Raw genomic sequence first — 12,547 nt, forward strand, 5'->3', positions numbered from 1 at the left:
CGGAAACTTAAATTTCGCTTCATTTTAATCTTTCTTTATTTTTTAATTGTGCCCCCCAAACGAATATAATCAAAACAGTAACATTCAACAATTGTACTTTATGTATATAAAACACAAAATGGGTGTTTGTTTTACTGTACACATAGATTCGAAAAAGTTGTCAAAAAACAAATATATAACAAATAAATGTTATCAAAGGCAAGATAAGTTACTTTTCTGCCAAACTGGATATATTTTTTGTGTTTTTATTCAATGTAACATATTTGTTTAGCTCGAAAAACATACAGTGTTTACCGATGTATTCGAAAATTCAAGATGGCGTCTCACACCCTCTTTAACACCGTAAGTATGGAAAAAGGTGTTATAAATAAAAAAAACTATACAAAATACTATTAAAAACCCGCCGAATATATGTCAACCTATGTACCGGTAACATATATTGAGCGAGTTTTTAACAGTACTTTATCCGGTTTTTTATTTATAACATCTTTTCCCACACTTACCGCGTTAAAGAGAGAATCAGACGCCATCTTGAATGTTCCAATACATCGGTAAACACTGTATGGTTTTCGAGCTGAATAAACATGTTACATTGAATAAAAACACGAAAAATATATCCAGTTTGGTAGAAAAGTAACTTATCTTGCCTTTGATAACATTTATTTGTTATATATTTCTTTTTGGACAACTTTTTCGAATCTATGTGTACAGTAACACAAACCCCACAATATATTTATTAAAAAAAAAAAAAAAATTTTAAGTTAATAACGAAAGGGAAATAATTCCATTTTTAAACGAAAAAGTCAGTGTACCTAACTTACTGTATTAATGCTATTTTTTAAGGTAAATATCCAGATACGCTACTACAGAACACCGACCACTCTAATTTGTTTTTTTATAGGTAATTGAGGTCGCTGACAACGAATCTGATAGTAAAACTTGGGGCAAATTTACCGTTTTCATGGTATTTACCCCTGAACCCACGAACTTCTTTCCACCATTTTACAGCATCCGTTTATGCTACGCGCATGCACGCTGTAGCATAAACGATGGCTTCACCAAGCAAACTATGTTGGGGGGAGGGGATTTTTTTTACTAGGACATAGAATTTTCTAATTTTCAAAAATACATTATAGCGCTTTTTGGGTGGAAAATTTAAAATTAGCTGAAAAAGAAATAAAATAAGATAAGGAAAGCACACCAAGTTGGAGTAGGGGGGTAATTTATCTGTTTTTTTTTACCTGGAACATCGAATTTTCAAATTTTCCGTACGTAACGCACCGACATTTACCAATTAGAACACCTTTTAACATTTTCCGAAGATTTTACTTTGTACATTGGGGGCGCGAGCGGGGGGTGGTCGGTGTTCTGTAGTAGCGTATCTGGATATTTACCAAAAAAAATATTTAGGTTTGGCTATAAATTCCTAAACTCATTTCACCCTAAATAATTTAGGTGACTGAAATAGGAATCTAATTGAATCTTTAATTTCCTGAATAGTATCCGATAATTCATTTTTCTTCGAGTTATATCGAATACATTAATATGGACTTTAGGGGCTTTTTTCGTAATGTTACTGTAAAAATTATTTTTTATTGTTACAAATTACGATGCTTTAAAAAAAGCAAAAATAAATTCTTGCGTTTTTTATTTACTACTGAAAACCATAACTTTAGTAAAGGTATTTTTTGTTAAAACAAAATAAAACATTTTCACCAAGAGTTAAGTAAAAATAATTAGTTCATTATATTCTGCGATCAATATTTGAAAAATACTGCAATTTTTATTAAAATTCGTTAATTTCCTGATTTTTGGTGAATTTTTAAGTAAAGGGAGGAATCACAATGTGTATACACTTTGAGCGTCGGCATTCATTTTTCGACCACGTGTGGTTAATTTAAATTAAAGTTCAATCACATGGTTACATTATCAATAGACCCATTGAAAATTTACCGATATTGTAAACACATTCTGTTTACATTAAGCCTGTGGTGTTTTTTTAGTGATGCAATGTTGTCAACTGAGATTTTTTTTAAAAACCCGTGAGATCAGGAGAAAGAAATGTCCAGAAAATCGCTAGCCAGTTTGGCAGAAAAGTAACTTATCTTGCCTTTGATAACATTTATTTGTTATATATTTGTTTTTTTACAACTTTTTCGAATCTATGTGTACAGTAATACAAACCCGTCTACAGTAATACAAACCCCTTCGGGGAGATTGGAATGCCCCCACCCAAAATGTACTTGGAAAAATCGATTTTATAGTGAGATTTAAGAATGGTTAGTCGAAAAAAAGGTGAAAAACAAAACACATAATCAATAAATAATTGTTACCAAAGGCAATAAATGCTACTTTTTTTTACTTACATGAATGAGTTTATTTTATGTTTTAAAGTATTTTCAAGCAATCTACTGCGGGTGTCTGGGTGCCAAATACCTCCAGATTTTCTAGAATTTTCCGCTAGATTGTAAACGAAATCTCCAGATCCAGCAGGAAAACCGCTAAATTGTAACACTGGTCACGTGACAGGAAGCGGTAATAAATAATTGTCCCTAAATAAAAAAATTGCCTATCGGTAAAAAGAAATCCACCTATTTATCACAGAAAAATAAAGTATAATGTTATAATTAAAAAGGAATATATAAAAACACACATGGATATAGTAAACATATTATACCAAAACGTGGAAGCCATCCGTCCAGTGGTTTTTTAGACAATTAACTCCGAACGAACCAACATTTACATTTTTTATATATATAGATACATACATACATACATACATACATATATATTGTGTATGCAAAATCAAGACTCCAAAACAAGCTGTTGATGGCAACAAAAAGTGTATTTCATTTTACCTTACAATTGTTTCAATGTCTAGTTCGACAATTTCAAGCATTATATCGTTTGAAAATTTTCAAAAACCAGCATTTCTTCAGACTTTATGAATAACCCACTTTAAGCAATGGAGCATTTTTTGAAGAGAAAGAAAAAAAAGTGAAAATCCCTAACGAGAAAAGCATGCGAGAAACATTTACCTTGGCTGTTGTTACGGAAAAGCCCGATTGAATATAAATATATCGCCTAATTTCCGTATGATTATTTAAGAATAGAGTCATGGTAAGTTTCTACAGAGAACCCTAATCCATTTAAAAAAAATTTTTTATATATCCCATTCATTGGGTTCCTAAATTAGATCCTGCTATTCCGTTATTTCTCAATAATTGATTTTGTATAAAAAGAATTAGAAAAAAATTGTTTCTATATTTTTATTATGGCCGTAACAACCTTGTAAAAACGTTATGGTTAGTTTTAGTTTCGTATGATTTGCAAGTAATGTTTATAGATTATCGTAATATTGGTATTTGGATTTAAGACCATTTTAGGTTTAAAGTTTAATTGAATATGAGATTAAATAAAATGGGTGTATTAAATATATATAAATCCTTGTACAACATTTCGGGTGAAGTGTTCTACTCTATTTGTTATTATTTAATGTTTTAAAATTCATTGTTATTCTACGAGAAAAATGTTTTTATATCGTTACTTAGGATAATTATGAAGGGAGATAATCCAATTATGTTGTTAAGTACTGCTAGTTAATTTTGTTTAAGACTGGTTCGATTTCTGTTTCCTATAACGGTTAAAGGGAGGTAATTCAGGCCGTTTGATGTTTTCAGTTCATTGATTACTAGAAGGCGTCTATGATTTAATAATTAATTTAATCAGATAGGTCCAGATCGTGCTATAATGGCTTATTAAACAAATAAGTATATAAATTATGTTTTAGATCTAAAAGGATTGGTTTATTACCCATAGGTTTAACCCGCATCTATTATTAATCATTTATGCTGCTCATGTCATATAATTCATACGTTCTATTCTTGTGTGTCTAAATAAATGCAATAGTATATGCCCTCTAATTATTATTCTGACATCAAAACTACCCATGGTTCGAAGTGTGTTTCACTCCGATGGGAAGATGTCTACTGCTGCATTTATGGGTAAAAAAATAGTTGGACCAGGGAGTGAAGTAGGAGAATAAGTAATCAGCAAGGTGTCAGATGACAAAATCCATTGAATTAATGTTTAAATAAAATTTACAGCCCCCAAATTTAATGTATGTGTGTGTGTGGTGGCAGTTGATGGTGACTTTGATGTAATATTCTTGCAAATAGAGTCAAAAAAAGTTTGTAGCTGTCTTCGAATGTCTTCGGATGAATAGCAATGGACCACTAGTGTCCGTAGGTATATATATATATATATATATATATATATATATATATATATATATATATGTGTGTGTGTGTGTGTGTGTGTGTGTGTGTGTGTGTGTGTACTAGAAGTTATCCCGACATTGCCCGGGATTGACTGATGATCAACGAATATTTCCCACAACCATATTTTTCTTTTTTAGTTGGAATTCATTATTGGGATGAGTTTTATTTATTAATTTATTTTTCATGCGAACTATAAACCTCATCTTTCTTAGTTGTTGTTTCATGATGTTTCGACCAACTATTCCTCTTGCCTTCGTCAGGTGGTAACCACGAGCGATAAGAACTCCGAATCTTCAAAGGCATTCTCAGCAATTACTGCCACCCATAGTTGCTGTCGTCTCAATGCCGTTTTGGTTAAGTAAACCTCTGGAGCCATATAGATTACACCTCCCTATGCGCGAAGGGTCCCGTCGCGGTTACCACCTGATGAAACTATAGCGAAGCACCGGGAGAAAAATTCATATGCATCTTTCAGTGTCTTGGTTCACAATATATTGTATTCTACATTGCACTGCAGAGAATCTACTGATGATTTTTAAAAAAATTATTTTTAACATATAATTGCTTGCATTGAGGTTTAAAATGCAAATATAAAGTATCATCTTATCGAAGAACCTACTGCTGATTTTATATGCCTGGCTTTACTTGTACCGTATTAGTGGCTTGAATTTGAAGTTTAAAATAAAAATGTCAAGCATATTTGTGAAATTGCGCTTTTCATAAGGGAGACATTTACTATAAGCATGAACAGCTTGTTTTTAGAATTTTTCGGTATGATATAACATTTAAACAAAATTAAGGAATTATATTTACACAAAAAATATTAAATTAATACCTTTGTAAGGGAGTGTTTCCGTATTGTTTTAAAGGCATAAAGAGGTCTGTCGATGGGCAAGCCTATGAAAATTTTATCCAAGTATAAAATCAAAAATGTAATTACGATTTCTCCTTTTACAATTTAAACAATAAAAAATCATGACACAATAGTTTTATTGTATCACAAAGACATTATATATAATATAATCATATACAAAAATCAATTAAATTCTACATAATTTTTTCTCTAGATTCACAAACTATATCTACTTATAAAAGCTGGTTAAAAGTTGGTGTCTTTCCCCCCCTTTACTCCCATTTATGCTGATGAGGAGACGATATTCAGAAATATTTTACTTATTTCTGGATGGTTTCATTTCTAAATATCGCATGAATACAAGGACATCGTTTCCGAAATGATCGTACATATAATATGATTTTGTTACGTTTCCTCCTATAAACTTTATTAATAAATTCACAATTATAATCTCTCACCTTTTCTCTCCCTCTCTCTCTCTCTCTCTCTCTCTCTGTAGATTCAGCAACTCTGGTGAGTCGTAGACGACGAAACATGTGTCAGTGGATAATTATATTTTAAAAATAATACATACACCGCTCCCCATTTGGGGGTACCAAATTGGTCCAAGGGAAAATTATTCCCAACTCACATTTAGTTTAAATTGACTATCACATAAATAATTGAATTCATTCAAAAAAGTATCGCTAACAAAATCAAATAAACAACATCTCTCTCTCTCTCTCTCTCTCTCTCTCTCTCTCTCTCTCTCTATCTCTCTCTCACACACAAACACACACAAACATATATTATATATATTTTACTATAATAATTAAATACCTACATACAATAGTGTTTCATCCTTTCGGGATTCTTCAGTGCATGGTGTCACGATTAACACCAGTCGAACGATTCGAACCCCGCCACACGAGATATCTCTGGCTATATATATATATATATATATATATATATATATATATATATATATATATATATATATATATGTTTTATTTTTTATTACCGTTTTATCTGTTTGGTTACATATGTTTCGTGTGTTGGACCATGTTTACGAAACAGATAAAACAGTAATAAAAAAATAAAACACATATTTGCTCTGCAATAGTATTGAGCACTCTCTTCCGGTTTTTACTAATTACCAGTTTTTCCATATATATATATATATATATATATATATATATATATATGTATATATGTATATATATTTGTTAATTGTTATATAAACATGGTTACATCCTGCTGCTACAAATAGCCACTTGTTTCAATCAAACAACAGGTATCATCAGGCAGCGACTTGACTATTCAAAAGTTCAATGAATTTTCTTATTCATTATTCATTGAACTTTTGAATAGTCAAGTCGCTGCCTGATGATATTTGTTGTTTGATTGAAACAAGTGGCTATTTGCAGCAGCAGGATGTAACTATGTTTATATAACAATAAACAAGTATTATCAGCTCTTTTTATTGAGCACTATCTAACAACCTCGTTGAATTCATTAGTCCATTATTTTTGAATAAAAAAACCCCGAATATATATACATATATATATATATATATATATATATATATATATATATATATATATATATATTGAGGGAATTAGTCTTAAAACTTATTAACCGTACATGAGAACAGCACTTTAAAGTAATATAATTATATATATTGCTATTGTTTACAAATAATCAATATACACTTACTATTTAAAAATGACGCCATAGGTGCAGATGCAAGGTCATCCAAATAGTAGCAGGTCATCAAACGGTATACACCGGAAGTGTCTTCCCGGTCTGATACTTAAGACCACTTCTACGTTTGAGAATTTATTTTGAACTTTATGGCCTGTCGAAACTTGCATTTCAACTTATTGTGTTGATGTGTATATCTAATTATGTCCGAGTAAATAATAATTACAATCTAATATGTTTCCTTTAACGACATCCTGAAAGTCTTGCCAAAACGTTCTGGTTGTGGTCGAATTAATAGATGCTAATTTTTCACCGATGGGCTATTATCGAAAATTACCGTATATTTTGACATTAATGGACTTAATAATACGGAACTCTAAATAATAGTATATATAACTATATATATATATATATATATATATATATATATATATAATACATATATAATATATATAACTATATATATACATATATATATAATACATATATATACTATATATATAACTATATATAACTATATATATACTATATATATACTATATATATACTATATATATAACTATATATATACTATACATATATATTATATATATATACTCTATATATATACTTTATATATATATACATATATATATATATCCTACTATATATATACATATATATATGTATATATATATATATATATATATATATATATATATATATATATATATATATATGAGCAAACAGTTAATAAAATATGTTAAAAAACACTTTGAAATGAGTTAAAAACATATTTAATCTGAAAAGGAAACAGTAGATAAATGGATAGTCCTTAATCCGCGGAGTTTCGAAGAAATACTCTCCTTCTCATCAGAGGGTAGGAATTAGCAAAATGCGGGATCGGATTTTGCATGCAGAAGTATTTGATGAAACAACAAGTAAGTCAAAGATCTTACTTGAAAACAAAACAAGTTAAGCAGAGGGAATATGGTAAAGAAAAAGTTGATTACACGTGAATGGATAGTCCAGTGACGGTAAAATCCAAATGTAAAACTTCAAGAAAGTTAAAAGAATTTCCATTTGTACAAGTAATATATATATATATATATATATATATATATATATATATATATATATATATATATATATATATATATATATATACTATTAGGAAGATCCAAGGTTGCCCCGATTAAATTATAATCATCACATGTTCAATATTTCCAATACTTTTTAATTTTTAGCGAAATTGTCAATTTCTCAATCAGATCGATAGATTGTCTGATCTAGTCGTCGACCCACCGCGCTGCACATGCTGAAGAAGTTTTACATCCTTGTACACAATGACGAATTCTCAAGACAATTTTGTCTAGAGAAACTTCAGTTAATTTTATGAAACTAATTTATACGACATAACCACGTTGACACACCGGTTCCCACGGAATCACCGAAGTTAATCAACGTTGAACCTGGTCCGTACTAAATGGGGGACCATTTTGGACTTTCAGGTGCTGTATGTGCTCTCCGCTTATCTCGGCATTGTTTCCAGTCGTCCTGGTCTTCTCCTTGCCACTGAACTCAAACAGTGCCGATTCAGAAGAGGTGTGGTGTGATTGCGCAATTCTTGCCTCACAATTACACGCACTATTGCCCCTAAGGGTATCGTTTGTCTTTCAAAACTGAACGGAAGCATGGATGGATGGAATTTTATATAATGACTTGAACTAAAGTTTTAAATGCAAAAGTCAACTATCATGGTTTAATTGTTCTCTAAACAGAAACGTCCATATCGAAAGAGCTTCTGTCTTTTCATATAACCTACTACTAATTTTATGAAATTAATTTTTACAATATATATATATATATATATATATATAGAGAGAGAGAGAGAGAGAGGGGGGGAAGAGAGAGAATTGCATCAGGAGATATCTACTGCAGCTGTAGAAGGATCCCACCATTTTTCCAGCGACCTTGGCAATGGATTTGATTTGTTATTATTGAAAATCAATTGACAATAATTAAGTTTCTTTTCTGGTTGTTTGGTTTGGTTGGTTTTGTTTTACGGCATATCAACCCTTTTCAAGTTATTTAATGTCGAATCCAAAGATTTTGAAAAAAAATGTTTCTAATTGAATATATTTGTTGTTTTCAAGTCGGTTTCTATTTAACCCATAGTTGGGACCCTAACAGGTACTACCACTCCGAGTCAGAGTGGACCTGGGAGCAATGGCAATTAAAGGGTGGTTCCACACTCCCCAAAGCCCGCAAGCTGGGGTCTCACCATCGGATATAGTTTAAGGTCATATTCAGGACCTTCTTTTCTGAAGTATATATATATATATGATTGATATGTAGTTTGCTTGAAGCATTGTGTGGGATAGGTATGTGAAAGAGATTAAGAAGGCTGTCACAATGCGAGGAATGAATTATAGTCGCTGTTGGTAAGAGGAGAGGAGAACAAGTGGTGATTTACAAATCAATAAGTACATATATATATATATATATATATATTTATATTTTTTTTTTACATATATACTTATTCAGTTGTATGGTAAAATGTCTTACTTGTATTCATGCGACGTATTCCAATGGAATACGTCGCATGAATACAAGTAAGACATTTTACCATACAACTGAATAAGTATATATGTAAAAAAAATAATAATAAATATATATATATATATGTACTTATTGATTTGTAAATCACCACTTGTTCTCCTCTCCTCTTACCAACAGCGACTATAATTCATTCCTCGCATTGTGACAGCCTTCTAAATCTCTTTCACATATATATATATATATATATATATGTGTGTGTGAAAGATATATATATATATATATATATATATATATATATGTGTGTGTGTGTGTGTGTGTGTGTGTGTGTGTGTGTGTGTGTGTGTGTGTGTTTGCGTGTGTGTGAGACCCTCTTCTTTACTTCCGCAAGTTTTAAATATAGATTTATCCACCGTGGTTATATTCATCTACACATCTTTTTTCGGTCATACTAAACTAATTAATAATAAAATACTGATTCTATGAACGATTATTTAATTCTCATTTAAACCAAATTTAATATGTAAGACTCACTATGTCTGTCTGTCTGTCTGTATATCTGTCTGTCTGTCTCCTTATTTCCAAATTCTATCTTTCCCGACATTAAAAGTCGCAGTGGCCTCAAATGATTGGAATTTTATGGATCGATCTTTTATTGGTCTTCAGCTAGTTAAATTAATTTTAAGGGGTCAAACACGGGGTCAAAATTGAAAAAATCCTGATACATTTTATACATTCATTTTAGTTTATTTTTAATCAGTTCATATTCGTATCAAATTGGTGCAGTGGTAACGCTACCAGCTTTGAATGCTACAGTTCTGCGTCTGGCTTCGTTTCTAGCTGATGACACTCCAATCTTTTTTTTTTACTTTTGAAATCACAACTCTATAATAATATCTGAAGAAATTAAAATATCAGTTTTAAGCATATTTTCCGACCGGTAAAATCCAGGCGCTCCCCACCCGGCTTGCTTAAAATATACACCGACGCCCACCAAAATCTTCACACTCTATTAGGCTTTCGTCGTTAGTATTCGTAAATATACATTTCTGTGATGCGGTGCCGGTTTCTATCATTGTCTATTTCTTTCATGTTTGATCAACATTCAAAACAATTATACAGTTTCTTATACCAAGAGCTGTAACAGTGAAAAAAAGTCTCTGCACGATCATGATTTTTCTCCCACCTTAGTTTTTTTCCCCCAAGACGGCGGTTAATAGGCATCCTTTTGTTACACGAATGACCCGGTCTAAGCCGGGTTGACAAGCTAGTATATATATATATATATATGTGTCTAAGTGTATATACATATATGTATGTTCATGAATTAAAATGTGACACGCGTCTGCGGATGAAATGTCAGAAATTGACAAGCTAAACGGGAATTGTTTCAATATTTCTCACAAATATAAACTAACCTTGTTATTATGAAAAATGTAACAGAAAGGAATCGGGTTATGTGGAGTTTTGGAAAAGATTGACAGGAAAAAGTGACAGAAGGAAAAAGATTGCAGTTGGAGATTTGATTGTCAACCGAGTGGACGCCACGATAATTCTCTCTGTCTCTCTCTCTCTCTCTCTCTCTCTCTCTCTCTCTCTCTCTCTCTCTCTCTATCTCTATCTCTATCTACCATAAGCAAGAACAACAGAAGAAATAAAAAACGGACTATTGCTTACACCAATGGTTGTTGTGTTTTGAATTCTTAAAAGGGGTTTATAAAATAACACTCTGTCTTTTTATTCATTTTGTTAGCACATCATGCCAAGTGACTTAAGAGATTTCCATAAAAAAACATAACCGCCAACAGTAGCCGCAATAACATTCGTCCTTTCAGCGGTTCTTAGGGTTAGTCTTCGCAAATATGCGTCTCTTTGACGCAATGCCGGTTCTTATTATTTTCTAATTCTTCTATCCGTTGGTTTAACATCTCCAAACAATAACAGCTTCCCTTTTAACAACTTCTAACGCATGGAAAACTTAAGACATTGCTATGTTGGAAGCGCTTATTGAGACGGCTGCAAATAGGAACGTGGCGCCATCACGAAATAGGTGGACAATACATTCGGAAGAAAACAGAATCTGATAGAGAATCTGTAAGCCAAGCACAACGAGCGGTGAAGATAAAAATAAAATAAAAACAAACTCTTAAACGCTGGCTGGTGTTATCAGAGCGCGATTTTCTCCGGATGGATTTACTGATGGAATTGATGTCGACATTCGCGCCATAATAATGTCCTCAATCGTGCGTGACTTGCATTGCATTCGCGACGACCTTGTTTGTCTTAAGCACCGTCTAAGATCGGCTCTTTCCGTTATTGGTCGGAAATTGACTTTGATTTGGCTATCAGATTTACTTAAACTTCGACGCACTTATTTTTCTTTTCCTCTTTCTCTTCTTTATCTTCAGCCATTTTTCCCAACTCTCTCTCTTACCTTTTCTCTCGTTCTCTCTCTCACTATATATATATATATATATATATATATATATATATATGTGTGTGTGTGTGTGTGTGTGTGTGTGTGTGCGTATGTGTATGGGTATGTGTGTATGTGTTAGTACATGTTTCCCAAAATTAATTACATATGTTGATGCAAGTATATATTTATATATTAACGGCGAGTGCAGGTATTTAATATATATATATATATATATATTAAGTAATGTGATTTATAATTTAAAAGTTTTAAAATTTTTAAAATTTAAAAATCAAAATTTAATTAAATTAAAATCAGTTTCATAAGAAGGAACAACAATTGACTTTGTTGACTTTGTTGTTGTTCCTTCTTATGAAACTGATTTTTAATTTAATTAAATTTTGATTTTTAAATTTAAAAAATTTTAAAACTTTTAAATTATAAATCACATTACTTAATATTGAATTAGCTCTAGGACATTTAACTATCGAGCTTATTATATATCTAAATTACAACGAGCATTTCCTGTATTTTAATTAAACTAGTAATTTCACTATTACATTAAAATACACTTAGCTCTTTAGACTATTATTCTAATCTCCTTTAAATTATATATATATATATATATATATATATAGATAGAGAGAGAGAGAGAGAGAGAAGAGAGAGAGAGAATAAGATGATTGATAATGTATAATTAAAATTAAAATCAAAATTAAAATCGGTTTCATAAGGAAGAACAAACAAAATCAATAAATTGTACGATCGTTTCGGAAA

This window comes from Euprymna scolopes, chromosome 20 (assembly GCF_053919585.1).
Source record: "Euprymna scolopes isolate OS-2025 chromosome 20, ASM5391958v1, whole genome shotgun sequence".
Classification (NCBI taxonomy): domain Eukaryota; kingdom Metazoa; phylum Mollusca; class Cephalopoda; order Sepiida; family Sepiolidae; genus Euprymna; species Euprymna scolopes.